This window comes from Saccoglossus kowalevskii, chromosome 4 (assembly GCF_978046115.1).
Source record: "Saccoglossus kowalevskii chromosome 4, keSacKowa6.1, whole genome shotgun sequence".
Taxonomy (NCBI): Eukaryota; Metazoa; Hemichordata; class Enteropneusta; family Harrimaniidae; genus Saccoglossus; species Saccoglossus kowalevskii.
The window spans coordinates 26890374-26906184 of NC_140644.1; positions in this window are offsets into that span (position 1 = coordinate 26890374).

Here is a 15811-nt window from a genome sequence, read left to right on the forward strand (position 1 = left end):
ATGGTACACGTGACCATGGCGGTTAGTTAGATAGGACGTGGAAATTAATGACTTTTTTCTCGAAGTAAAGAATAGTTACATTGTGAACCCGAATTGGAATTTCAGAGTTTGATGAGACAACTCTTTGATTACTCTAACATTGAGAAAACAGAAAAAGCAAAAAAAAATAATAATATGGGGCAGTGAAACAAATGGTTCATGTGATTCCGCGCGAAAATAAAAATCATTGTTAAAATAGTTGCAATGAAAAAAAATACTATGTATTCATGAGTATTGGATATACATAGTCAGGACACGTTCATTTGACTGCCCGAGTCACAAATGGTCAATATTTTTTTAAATTTTTAACTCAAATGGGTAAAAGCTGTGTTATTGGATGTGATTGATTATTTTCTATCCTTATGTGATAGCCAAGAATTGTAGTTCATTTATGTGTTTTACATTAAACACGTTACAGTGAGTAGTCAGTGGGGAAGCAGTTATTGTATGGGATGTACTTATGCAAGTGTTTCTGAATTGTTTCACTAGTCGAGTCGTAGCAAAAATATGGATTTTCTCCAAAAGATGGTCGTCGAAAAGTCTATGCATATTTTTTATGTATATTTATGTTTATCATAATCATTGAACTCAGTAACGTGACGTTTATTTATTTGATGACATTATAACTGCATGTCCCATTGTATCATAAGTGATGTGGTCAAAATCGATTAAGAAGCATACCATTTTTAAATTCAACATACACAAATTACATATATTAACAGTTCACGTGATTCAGAAAACACAAAAATTCTAAACATTAAAAATCTAGTATACTGGGAAAAATAGTTTGCGTCGTGACCAACGAAGCCCTAGATTGGTATAGTATGTACTAGCAGAAAATGTGGGTATTCGAAATTGTGAACCACAAAAAATACCCGGATGTGTTACGAACATTCACATGGCATAGTGCCTAGTTTTCATCTGTGTTCATTACAGCGAAGTCTAAGTCGGGAACTCAACCGAACTGAGCTGTTCCGTGTAAGCATACGTGATCAAAACACAACGTTGGGTTGACACTTATTTATCACTGATAAATTATTTAGTAGCAGAATAGTGGTGGAGTGCTGATACTCCCTGCATACAAGCACGAGGTCAAATCTGTAGCGCAGTTGATTAAGCAGTGTATGAGGAAGGTAGGACGCCGCCAATCTACGTAGCTGTTCCCCAGAGATTGTCTTCACCATTGATCAATTATTTTGAATACATTTATTTACTGTATATACCCAAATCCAAACTAATCTAACTTACTGTATAAACAAAAAATAGCTAATTACCGGTAAGTCTTCTAATTCACTGGCCTTGTATACTGGAAAATGGCGACTAGTTTGCATCTGTGCCAACAATTCCTAGATTAGTGTGTACCAGCAGCAAATGTGGGTACTCAAAATTGTGAACATCAGAAAATACCCGGATGTGTTACGAACATTAACATAGTGTAGAGCCTCGCCACTAACAACTGAACATTACTAACTGATATGTGGTCAATTATATATCACGTGCTTATTAGGTAGTAGAGTTTAACCATTGTACATATTCTACACATTCGTTCCCCTGTAGCATAATGGTATGCCACAATTCAGCTCCATGGTGATATTTTAGAATGCGTAGGTCAGCATTTTGTATAAATGAAAATAGATATGACATCACTGACCTGCTGCCTCATGTTAGATTGTCATAGTTTGGATAAAAAGTGATTTATTTCACTACTAACATTGGTATCCCAGATTTGTTTGCTATTTTGAATAACCAATCATTTAGTTAGAAGCCTCTTTTAATTCACATAGCAATAATCCAGTTGTCATATGTGTTTATTACGGCGAAGTCTAAATCAGGAACTCAACCTGACTGAGCTGTTTCATGTATGCATACGTGATCGAAATACAACATTGGACTGACACATATTTATCACTGATATATTTTTTATTAGCAGAATAGCGGTGGAGTGCTGATACTCCCTGCATACAAGCACAATGTTAAATCTGTAGTGCAGTTTTGTAAGCAGTGTAGCAGAAAGGTAGAAAGCTAAATCCAGACTAATCTAACGCACTAGCGACCTTTGGGGTTCAATTATCAAATAATAGAAATATTACATATTGTGGTGAATTATTGAATTTATTACTAAGTACATTCAATTCAACACAACATAAGTAAACTTTCACTAATGGATCCCCACTGCGTGACAGCATTGCTGAAGACGTATAAGATAAGAGGCTATCATAGAAGTTGATTTGTTAGACCTGTACTGCAGATAAGCTCGACAACACAAGGCACGTCCCGTATATATGTCATATTATGGTGTGTGAACTATATTATGAAATGAATAATTCTCTGAAATTTATGAATATAACATCCAGTATAATCACTTCATGTTGTCAATGCGTGTTTCCGTTGTAGGTTTAATAACGTCTCACCGATAGTTCCACACTGAGTTCACCTTCCCACGGAGAAAAACAATACTTCTGCATTAGAAATTGGCTACTGTCATTCTATATGGCTGAAATGACCACGACACAGATATTAGCATTGCGACGTATAAATATTGATAACTCTCATCCTAGTGATACACCTCGTGACTGCTTGTCTACTTCATTTAACTATGTCCCCATTGGGTGATCGCAATAATGTGCCACACATTGGCCTTGTGAAATCAGTTGACGGTATAATTTTAAAATCATCATGGACTCAAAGGGCTAATGGGAGTTGGTTGAACTGTAACACTTTTAGAATGAACCAAAGCCGTTTGAGGTGTCATATGCTGCCGTATCAGAAAACATCGATCGTGCTTCCAAAGCAGACCCAAATTTGTATTCAGTTATCTGGAAACACGCAAGTGTTTTGCTTCTCTCCTTGACAGATATGTTTCGATCCTTGTTGAAGCTGCCAATAATATTGTTGGTGGAAGATATTATTATGAATGTTTAATCAAAGAATGTATAGTAATTCAATCAAGAACGTTACAACATCTGAACTTTTGTTTTTGTAATCATCAAACATGTATCTAAAAGCCTCTGGTGTTATATTTCTTGGAGTATTAATCAAATATGAAATAAACATACAATCCCCCGCACACACAATAATCAAACTCACGACCCAGCACCTTACCTCTTTATGTAGACGCGCACACCAGAACGTCACATTCACGTATCAAAACAAGAGTCGGCTACAAACATCTTTATGAACGCGCCCTCACAGCTACTAAATGAACACTCATGAGCAGAATCGGTTACGTCATTGACAACGACATACATCAAAGAAACAACATAATCAGGTTTTATATGTGACTCATAGCCTGTATCTGGATGTCGTCTTTTATTTCAACTAGACTGTATGACAAAAGAGGGGACTTTGAGTTTACCATTATCAATCTCTCCTATTCTTGTAGTAATATTTCTGTTTCTCTCTTATATGGTGTATAAGTTTCCTAGCTTGCTCGATATGCTAGACCTTGCACAAGATATAATTTAAAAATTCATAGACTTCGTTCGAAGCTGCTAAATCAAGATTTTTTAGGAGAACGTCTTATATCAAAATACAAGTTCTATTGCAGATATCATGAACTGGCGACAAAGTGTGAATAGAGATGTTTAAAACACGAACTATGATTTTTTTATTGAGTTGCCTTATTTGTTAGTACAGTTATTGCTGAAATCATAAAAAATATATTTAGAAAACTGTTTGACATGAGTTTAAGGAGATACCCTTCCCATAATTATGACATAAATGACTACATGACTACACATCATACCATATTTGGAAATTGTAGTTTGTCAATATTACATTACATAACATCATTTTCTATATTATTATAAGTTGTTAGTTAATTGGATAGTTACTAGAAAAGAAATATATAATAAAACAAGAAAACATGGTATTTGAAACATTCATTGACAACTAAAGACAATCGACAAAATATTTGTCCACTGATCTTTCTTTTTTAATTTTTTATACTTTACCAAATGATTTCTATGCCATAATTGTCATTAATAATACGCACATACATCTAGTATTTCAACGTTATTTTGTGATCACATTCATCCTAAATGGAGGTATATGAACAAATGTCAAATCGTTTTCACATTCAATTCATAGAAGGCTTATCAGCGTAGGTCCGTGGACCAGAGTTATTACACTTTTTCGAATGTGTTCCTGCTCACTACTGTAATATATTTGCACTGCTGTACAAATATGACCGGCAAGGTAATAGTTGCTTCTGTGTGACACATTTTTATTGCTGCAATCACGTGACATTATTTTGATACATGTTATTCTGAATGTCCGTCAATGGGACAGTATCGAATGTAAGAGGGGATACAAATATCGAATCCATCAGCAATGTTTAATTTTCTGTGTTTAGGCCACCATTTGTTAAGGCCAGTAAAATGCGTCATGAGTTCATAGTTTATGAAATCCTTCAAATTCTTATGTTTTCCAGCATTATGCATTTTGACAAGTCTCTATGGAATACTACTACGTGGATCGCTTTGTTGTTGTCTTTTACTTCTTTCTGTACAAAATAATATAGAAAATCAAAGATAGCTTAGATAAATCATTAAAGTATGTATTATTTTGACCAGATACATGCCATGCTTGTTGCATTCTTTATCTGCAACAATACTTACAACAATATTACAATTATGTATATTATTTAATGAGGTTGCATGACTATATATGGCCATGTGGTATGTTTTGTCAAATGCGCCCATTTAATAGCACTAGTTGCACTCCAGTGCTGGATATTATAAGTATGCATATTAATGAGGTCAAATAAATCCATTTACATAAGATAGGTAAATAATATATGGTAGTAGTACATGGTAGTATACATGGATTTCAACCAAAAAATAATGAGGTTTGCACACTATTCCATAGCACCTAATCCGTTGAACGGTACATGAGAATGAAGTGAAAATGCATTGGCAATTGGCTATTTAATAGACACAAATTTCAAACCAAAATTAATTAATTAGTTTGACGAAATTGTCAGTGTCGATTAGCACAAAATAATTTGCATTGAGAGAAGATCAAAACATTAGTCGCTAAATCTTTGGTGACAATAAATAGCAATACACTGGATGTTTGTTGGAGACAATGTGTTGGCATATTACTCTAATGAGTGTGTACTGAAAGTGTTTAGACATGGTCTCTTCTGACATTGATCTGAACTACTAAAACAGCGAGCTTGCCAGATGGAACAGGTTCTATGCTCTGGTTCGTTTTGTTGTTATCTAATTTTGGGAAGCTCCCCTTGGTTGATAAGCCCGATTAGGAATGTATGTAGCATAAGTCTGGTTTTTTAAAGCAGTCTTGAATTGTCATTCAATTTTACGGCCACCACAAATTCATCTACACTTATTAATAGTGTTACAGTTTCACATTTTTAAAATACCAACATTTCAAACTACTATTCAATTTAAAATATTTATGTATGATTTGAGTTCTAAAATATAAATCGGTACATTTAAATTTAAATCTGAAGAGAAACCTAATTATTTATTTATATTTTCTTTTTATTAATAGAAAAAATGCTGCAAGATGGAAAGTCTGTTTTGTGGAATTGTGTACATTTATTATTTGTAAATTGTGTACATTTATATCATGTAATCCAGATGTCAAGCATCATTAACAAATTCCCAAAATTGAGACTTACATGAGACCACCACCCACCCTCAAATGTCCTAGATTTTGTATGATGAACATGACACAAACAAGACACCATGTGCTCCTCGGCCGATCATTACTCATTATTGGGGGACTGTATACACACTAAATGCCCTGTTTCGAAATCTGACTCTTTTTCTCAAGTCTAATCTCTGTTCTCAAAAATTGTCATACGACCTATTACCTTAGATGTTCTAAAACTTTATTAGGGTCACATACCATCAAAGACGAAACAGTGACTAGGTTCTAATCTGCTAAGAAGAAAATGCAATGGCTTGGTTGGAACTAGATACGCTGCTCATTGAGCTATTTGCAAATCCTTTTGTTGTCTTTGTAGCAATGTACCCAGAATTTTCCACAATGCATACTTACCTTGTTTACTGATGTAACATGCTTCAACCGCTCTTCCTGGTATTTCCACTTAAAGGGTAGTCGTCGCGCTGCGCATGTGCGAAATTTGTGTCGATAAACATTGATTTTCCCACAATCCAATGCGCTCTTCTAATTGAAATCACAAGTATGAAATTTGACCCGGGCGCGACTTGCACGAATCACCGCCGGTGACTCCTTTGATACCTTCCAATCACCTGAAAATACCTAATTAAAACTTGGTAACGTCCCAGTTTGTACTCAGTCAAAGTCGCCATGCATGCGTGGCTCGACGACTACCGCCCTTTAAGCTGTAACATTTAAAGGAGCCATAATAGTACTACTAGTGCAGTTAAAATAATAGAATATACATAATAACAAATTTCCCTATGTCTGTGTTTTTTTCCCAGTTATCAGTGATCACTGTGTTGTGGCCAAAATATAGATGTATTCATTGTTATTTATGTTTGTTATTGAGACATGTTTAGTCCCTACTAAATTTAGTTATCATACAACATGCATATGTATGTAATTGTTAGTTTAAGTAAACAGCTCATCTAGCGGCAGGTTTGGATAAGCCAAGGTCAGTGACTCAAGAATGATGGCTGGCAGAGAAAGTTGTGTGCAATGTTTTGTGAAAGTCGTCTGCTTTACTGCCATCGAGCACTCCTAATCCTGACTGATTGATAGCCTCAGAATTGTGTTGGTTGCTGGGACAATATATAAATACGGTGAGAATACTATTTCTTGCAATTTGCTGTGTTTTCTATGTGCTGAAACTTTCCATGCTGTTCGATGCAAGTGCCTATAGATTATCTCGCAATAACTTGTGCAGTGAACATTACATCATATAATTGTTTATGATCGATTAAACTATCGGCTATTTACAGCACATTTATTGATTCTCGTTGATGTTGTACTTGAATGCTATATTAATTCAGTGTTTTCTGTGTTTATGTCAGATTTGCTCTGCATGAATATTTACTGTAAGAATTTAGTGAATGTGAATTTACCCGCTTGAGGGCGCTGTTTCCTAAGTCATGTAGTTTATTGTATGCTGTATTTTACTGTATGAATTGTTATGTACAGCAATTTGCTTATTGACTGTTTTTGTTTGTTTGCAGTCAATCGTTACTTGTCATGCGATCTCGGGACTGGAATAAATTTGTTGAAAATCACATTTCTGTAAATTAGTTTCATCCATTGATAGGGAACGCATTGGCGAGACACTCAGCTGACCTTCTAGTAGCAGTGAACATTTTCACGGTCACAGTACACATATTAGACGCCGGTAATCTTGGAGTTTGTTCAAAATTGCTACACACCGATGGTATTTCTTTGATTTGGAGAAACAGAAAGGGATTGTAGGTTTTAGTGCATTACCTACAGTAGCATTAATGGATGTGGAGTTGTTGATTAAATACTTTTCACTATTTTTAATATAATATATTTGTCATTAGCCAAGCTGTTTCCTTCACTAATATAAAAATTTATCATTTTATACCGGGATAAACTAAGTACTCACTTTAGCAAAAGCAAACATTTTTGAAAACGTGTGTATGAAATGTTTGATCATCTATTATCGCGCTTTTATTCAGTGGCTTTAAAATTTGTGTTACATGGAGCTTACTTAACATTCGATATATTTATAATACATGAGTTTCAACATGACTATATTTATTACTATACGATATGATGACAATGACATTGACAATTATAATGACAACAATTCAAACAGTGAAACAATTACAATAGTAAAGTTTGAAATACTAATAAAAGCATGTAATACTTAAACAGACGGCTAAACTCAGTGTCCTATTATGGAGCAGCCTATGTGATAATCAAACGTCAATAACATTTTAATTTTTTAAACAAATTTTTGTGGTTTCTTTATTGCCAGATTGAAACTGTTATTGCAATTCCGGCTTAGTAATCAAGGTTGTAGCAGATCATATGTTGTATCAATTGAATTTCGACATTGAAGCATCATACTTTCCAATCAATATAGCAAAATTGTTTCGTTTCACTTTCTTTGATTTACAAAAATGATAACAGCATAAACAACGAAATATTAACAATGGGTAAAGTAAAATCTGTGATTTTATTAAAGCAAGCTATACTTAAACTGAACCTGTATTATAGACCTGTATTATGTTTCGTCAAGATTCAATATTAAACATATCTCAAAATTCATTAGTCCTGTTTCAACAGAATGTATTAAATTGAACAATTATAATAACAACAATTCGAATAACTGTGAAACCGTTGCAATAGTAACGTTTGAAATACTAATAAAAACATGTAATACTTAAACAGACAGATAAACTCAGTGTCCCATTGTGGAGCAGCTTATGTGATAATCAAACGTCAATAATATTTTAATTTTTTAAACAAAGTTTTATGATTTCTCTATTTCCAGATTGAAACTGGTTATTGCAATTCCGGCTTAGTGATCAAGGTCATAATATTGTTGTATCAATTGAATTTCGACATTGAACATCATATTTTCCAAGCAATATAGCAAAATTGTTTCGTTTCCCGTTCGTTGATTTAAAAAAATTATAAAGTACAGTAAAATCTGTGATTCAAGATTCAATGTTAATCATATTATCTTTAAAATTCATTTGCATGGTTTTAACAGAATGTATTGAGTTGAGCCTCGCGGATAAGTCGCCCATAACTGGCATTCTGAGAAGGTCACATATTTCATCATTATATTTTTTTACAGAACATCTGCTTGTGATCCACGTTTGTGTATAACGAAAAATGTTTGAATCATTTCCGAAATTGCCGTTGTAGTTGTAAATTTTATGCCAGAGTGTCTTATTAAAATATTCATAAAATCTAATATCATTACCCAATTTATATGCGAGTACTTCCTCCATGTTGCTGGTGATGTGCTGAGGTTTCCTTCCGTATACCTTTTATGAATAATATACAATATCATCGAACGTCCAGCACATCATCTGTTTCAAAAGCAGAAGAGACTCTTCCATGTATTCCGTAATCATGACTAAATTGTACTCTTCGTCATATGCCAACAACCTTTTTTCCAGATCCTTTATCTCATTATGTCCTAATTGATTCAGAAAAGATTTTACAAAACGATCAACATTTTTGCGATAATTTATGTTTGTCAGGAATTTTTAATTTATTCGTTCTTTCCTCCATCTTGAGATATTCCATCAGGGCACTGTCTTTCTGTTTCCTTCGTGTTGTCTTTGCGTTTCTTCTGTGAAGGTGTGTGGCTACTCTTATTACAAAGAACAACTTGGTCCGTGTTTCTCCATCTGATTATATAAGACAATATTAAATAAAAAAGTGGGATGTCTGTAAATACTGAGGTGTATAATATTGTGGTCAACAATTCACTTCTTTTTGGTAGCACAGTATCAACTAAGAAAGTGTTAAACTAAAACCCTGGAAATATACAATATAATCATGTTCTTAAATGAGAGATTCTAATTGTCACTATGAATGCTTATTCAACACACCTGTTTTATTCGAACTTTTGGAACAGTGCGCTGTAGATTATCAGGATCACGACAGCTTACAGCGGTGAAGCATGTTTATACTTTCGTAGGTTTAGCTGTATTTTCGACCCCGCGCCTCAAGTAATAATTGCTTCATTCACCAGTAATTGTGTATAATGGTTAGGTAGATTTCACTATATTGTCCCACATGCGACACTCACCTTTCGTGTATATTATCACCAAGTTGATAAATATTCCTTTTTTTTAATACACATACACGTACAAAGCAAATATAATGCAAATAATTAGGACAAACCTAGATGCCTTCGCCATCACTGGACATACAAATAACAAAGGAATAAGACTTTATCAACTATTATAAATTGTATTATTGATATATCATCATATATGCAGAAAATTAACTAGTATAGTCAATGCGTTAGCTCATAATAAACTATAGAAAATATATATGTCGAACGACGTTGATATGTACGAGAGAAAATGATGATCAGTCTCGGAGCATTCACAACAATTAATCAGTAAACAAACGATATATGGTACTATGATATCATAACTTTAAAACTGCAATTTATATTTTTGTTGGTGAAATATGGCAGAACTATTCTTGCGTAAATATGTGATTAAATCTTCCATAAGCATGACAAAGGTAATAGCAACAAGTGGATTTTGCTGGGGAATTTCATTTTGTAATGTTTTTTTCAGTTAAATTTTTGTGAAAAATGTAAACAAATAAAGTGGCGATTTGGTACACGTGACTATAATGGCGGTTAGTTTGATAGGACGTGGAAATTAGTGACATTTTACTCGAAGTAAACAATGGTTACATTGTGAACCTGAATTGGAATTTCAGAATTTAATAAAACAAGGTGATTCCTTCAATATCCCAACATTGAGAAAACAAACACAGCATAACAAATAATACGGGAAGTGAAACGAATGGTTCGGCAGAAAAAAAGAATCATTGTTAAAATAGTTGCAATGAATATTGCATATAAATAGTCAGGACACGTCCATTTGACTGTTCGAGTCGCAATGAAATATGTGTATCTGATACTATTTATTTGTAAATAGAGGGTGCCTAATATGTTGTTGAAATGCAAGGTATTAACAAATGGGCCTTTTTTTAATTTTTAATAAAGCTCAGTACACTCAACTCACAGGGGTAAAAACTGTGTTATTGGACGTGTATAGTGAATATTCTCGACCCTTTATATGTAATAGCCACAAATTGTAATTTATTCATTTACGTTATACAGTACGTAGTCAGTGGGGGAGCAGTTATTGCATGGGGTGTACTCATGCAAATGTTTGCTGAATTGTTTCACGAGTTGAGTCGTTACCAAAAATATATAGTTTCTCGAAAAAAAAGATTGTCGAACAGTCTATGCATATCTTTATGTATATTATGTTTATTATACATAAAGAATGTCTCAATAGAATGACATTTCATTTAGTGTGTGGACTAGAAGTTGAACTTTCAGAGTGACGCTTTTTTGTCGACAGGTGATGTGCAATATGGATGCCAGAAAGGACACTGGACACATATTTGTACTCATATGCGCATAGTACCCTCTTTCAGAACATTACGGATGTTTGTGTGCAAAAAGACACACAAAATAATTATTTCTACATACATACGCGAAAAAACCTATAGCTATTAAATAGATTACACTCAGATTGAAATCAGTAATTAGATGTTTATTTATTGGAGGCCATTATAACTGCATGTCCCATTGCATCATGGGTGATGTGGTCAAAATCGAAGAAGCATACAATCTTTAAAATCAACTACTATTACATATATTAGCATGATTCAGAAAACACAGAAATTCTAAACATTATAATTCTTGTATACTGGGAAATGGAGACTAGTTTGCGTCGTGACCAACGAATCTCTAGATTGGTATAGTATGTACTAGCAGAAAATGTGGGTATTCGAAATTGTGAACTACAGAAAATACCCGGATGTGTTATGAACATGGTGTAGAGCCACGCTACTAACAACGGAACATTACTAACTAATAAAACAAAGACACAAGCTCAATCAAGGGCAATAGAAACAACATATTTTAACATAAAATAATATGTGTTGTGTGAATGCTTGTAAAAACAGGGGCCTTGGTGTGTTGTGAAAATGCACATGTTCAATACTGTGGTCAATTCCATATCCCGTGCTTATTAGATAGTGGCGTCCAGCCAATGTGGCTGCGTCAGCACGTTTGGAGAACTACATATCCTTTCTCCTGTAGCACAATGGTATGCCCCAATTCAGCTCCGTGTTGATATTTTAGAATGCTTTGGTCAGCATTTTGCATAAATGAAAATAGATATGACATCACTGACCTGCTGCCCCATGTTAAATTGTCATAGTTTAGATAAAAAGTGATTTATTTCACTACCAACATTGGTATCCCAGATCTCAGATTTGTTTGCTATTTTGAATAACCAATCATTTAATAGTTGGAAACCTTATTTAATTCACATAGGCGAAGTCTAAGTCAGGAAATCAACCTGACTCAGCTGTTTCATTTATGCATACGTGATCGAAACACAACGTTGGACTGACACTTATTTATCTCTTATATATATTGTTAGTAGCAGAATAACGATGGAGTGCTGATACTCCCCTCGTGTTAGATTGTCATAGTTTGTATAAAAAGTGATTTATTTTACTACCAAAATTGGTATCCCAGATCTTAGATTTGTTTGCTATTTTGAATAACCAATCATTTTTTAATTCACATAACAATAATCCAGCTGTCATATGTGGTTGTTACGGCGAAGTCTAACTCAGGAACTCAACCTGACTGAGTTGTTTCATATATGCATACGTGATCAAAACACGACGTTGGACTGACACTTATTGGTCACTTATATCTTATTTAATAGCAGAATAGCGGTGGAGTGCTATTACTCTCTGCATACAAGCACGACGTTAAATATGTAGTGCAGTTGTTTAAAAAATCCAAGTAGCTGTTTACCAAAGATTTTCTCCACCATTGATCGATTATTTTGAATATTTATTTACTGTATATACCGGTAGCCAAATCCAAACAAATCTAACTCACTAGCGGCCCCTAGTGTTAATTTATCGAATAATAGCAATTTTACATATTGTGGTGAATTATTGAATGTATTACTAGGTACATTCTCTTCAACACAACATAAGTAAACTTTCACCAAACGAACCACATCCCGTGACAACATCATTGCTGAAGACTTGTAAGATAAAAGGCTATCAGAGAAGTTTATTTGTTGGACCTGTATTGCAGATAAGCTAAGATAAGTATAACAACACAAGGCACGTCCCGTATCTATGTTATAATGTGTTTAAACTATGAAGTGAATAATTATCTGAACTTTATAAATATAACATCCAGGATAATCACTCCATGTTGTCAATGGGTGTTTGCATTGTAAAAAAATATCATCTCACCGATAGTTCCACACTTCATCTTTCCATAGAGAAAGAGAAAACTGCATTAGAAATTGGTTATTGTCATTCTATATGGCTGGAATGACAACGTCGCAGATATTAGCAACTTCGGGTTCGGGATGTAGTGAGGTCAATGTCATGGCCCATTCCATTTCATTTCACCAAAATATTCAACTATAAAAAGGCATTGCGACGTATAAATACTGATAACTCTTATTATAGTGATACACCTTGTGACTGCTTCTCTACTTCATTTAACTATGTCCCCATTGGGTGTTCTGAATAATGTGCCACACATTGGCCTCGTGAAATCAGTTGACGGTATAATTATAAAATCATCATGGACTAAAAGGGCTAATTGGAGTAGTTTGAACTGATACACTTTTAGAATGAACCAAAGCTGTTAGAGGTGCCATATCTTGCCGTATCAGAAATTATCAATCGTACTTACAAGACAGACACCAAATTTGTTTTCAGTTATCTGGAAACACGCGAGTGTTTTGCTTCTCTCCTTGACAAATAAGTTTCTGCCCTTACTGATAAAGCTGCCAATAATATTGTTTATAGAAGATATTATTATGAATGTTTAATCAAGGTATTTGTAGTAATTCAATCAAGAAAGTTACAAGATCTAGGCCTTTTTCACCATCACACATGTAACTAAAATACTCCGGTGTTATATTTCTAGAAGTATTAATCAAATGTGAAATAGACATATAATCCCACACACACAAGATTCAGTCGCGACCCAGCACCTTACTACTTTTTGTAGACGCGCACACCAGAACGTCACATTCACGTATCGAAACAAAAAATCCCACTGAATAACATCTTTATAACGCGCCCTCACAGCAAATAAATAAACACTCATAAGCAGAATCGGTTACGTCATAGAGAACGATCATACATTGAGATCAAATAAACCACATAATCGGATTTTATATCTGCCTCATAGCCTGTATATGGATGTCCTCTTTAATTTGAATCTTAGGCCAACCTTTCTACTAGACGGTACGACAAAAGAGGGGACTTTGATTCATCAATTCCTCCTTTTCTTGTAGTAATATTTCTGTTTCTCTCGTATATGGTATATACATTTCCTAGCATGTTCGATATGCTAGACCTTGCACAAAATATAATTTAAAATTCATAGACTGCCTTCAAAGCTTCTAAATCAAGATTTTTTAGGAGAACGTCTTATATCAAAATTCAAGTTCTATGGCAGATATCATGAACTGGCGACAAAATGCGAATGGAGATTTAAAAAAAAAAACTATGATCTATTTTCCATTCAGTTGCCTTATTTGTTGTTGATTTTGACCACAGACATGCCATGCTTTTGTTGCATTCTTTATCTACAACAATACTTACAACAATATTACAAGTATGTATATTATTTAATGAAGTTGCATGACCAAATATGGCCATGTGGTATGTTTTGTCAAATGCGTCCATATAATAGCACTAGTTGCATGTCCAGTGCTTGATTATACAATTATGCATATTAATGAGGTCAATTACATAAGGTAGGTAAATAATACTAGTAAACATGGATTTCAACCAAAAACTAATGAGGTTTGTACATTATCCCAGAGCATCCTGGTCTGTTGAACGGTGCATGAGAAGCAAGTGGAAATGCATGAAATTGGCTAATTAATATGCACGGATTTCAACCCAAAATTCGCACACAGAAGTCACAAAATGTAACACAGTGAAAAGGTGTGCTAGTTTAACCTATGTAACAGTTTTCGTTAGTGAGAGTAGTTTGACAAAATTGTCAGTGTTGTTTAGCAAAAAAATAATTCGCATTCAGGAGGGAAGATCGAAACATTAGTCGCTAAATCTTTGGTGACAATAAATTGCAATACACTGGATGTTTGTTGGAAACAATGTGTTGGCATATTACTCTAATGAGTGTGTACTGAAGTGTTTAGACATGGTCTCTTCTGACATTGATCTGAACTACTACAACCTTGCACAACAATAGAGAGCTTGCCAGATGAAACAGGTTCTATGCTCTGGTTCATTTTGCAGACGTCTAATGTTGGGAAGCTGCCTTGGTTGATAAGCCTTATTAGTCGGGGCAGGCGGCCTTAGCATAGGTCTGATTTCTTCTAGCAGTCTTGTAGAAGCAGAGACACTTGTGATCACATTAGTCAACTTATTAAAAACTGTTTCATGAGCGAAAATATATGTGTCCAACACACTTGTGAAACAAAGAACAGAGGATGAAAATCTCTCATGATGACTAGCTAGTAGAAATTTAGACTTCTCTGCAACAGAAATGTAGCTTGTTATCTGCATTGGTTGTCAACCCAAGAAATAGGGGCACACTCACAGCCCCAGAAATTTCACCCTTCAATGAGATCCCCCTTTTAGGAAGCGTGTGTGGTGGCGTACTGCTTAGGTAATTTGGTCACAGATACAGGGGTAACAGCCATCTCAGATTTGTGATTATTTTCCAAAAACAAGTTACTACACAAGATGCAAATACTTTTAGTTTGGTAGTTCACACTATGTGTCGATGAATAGAATGCAGAACTGGAGACGTTGCTACAGCAAATGGAACCACTTAGCTTTGAAGTGAACTACTGAAAGAATACTCCTGAGTTGACTGTATCTTTGTATTGCAGGAAATATCAAAGGAACATAATGAACGACATTGATAAATTCAGTCAAGGAGAGTCAACTTCGAATGAAACACATTGCAGGACTTTGTATTCACTAAATCTTTTTCAGACTCTAATCTTTTGTTCTCAAATATTTTCCTTGTTTTAGACCGCAAATTTCCAAGGACTTTGATATTCCATTATAA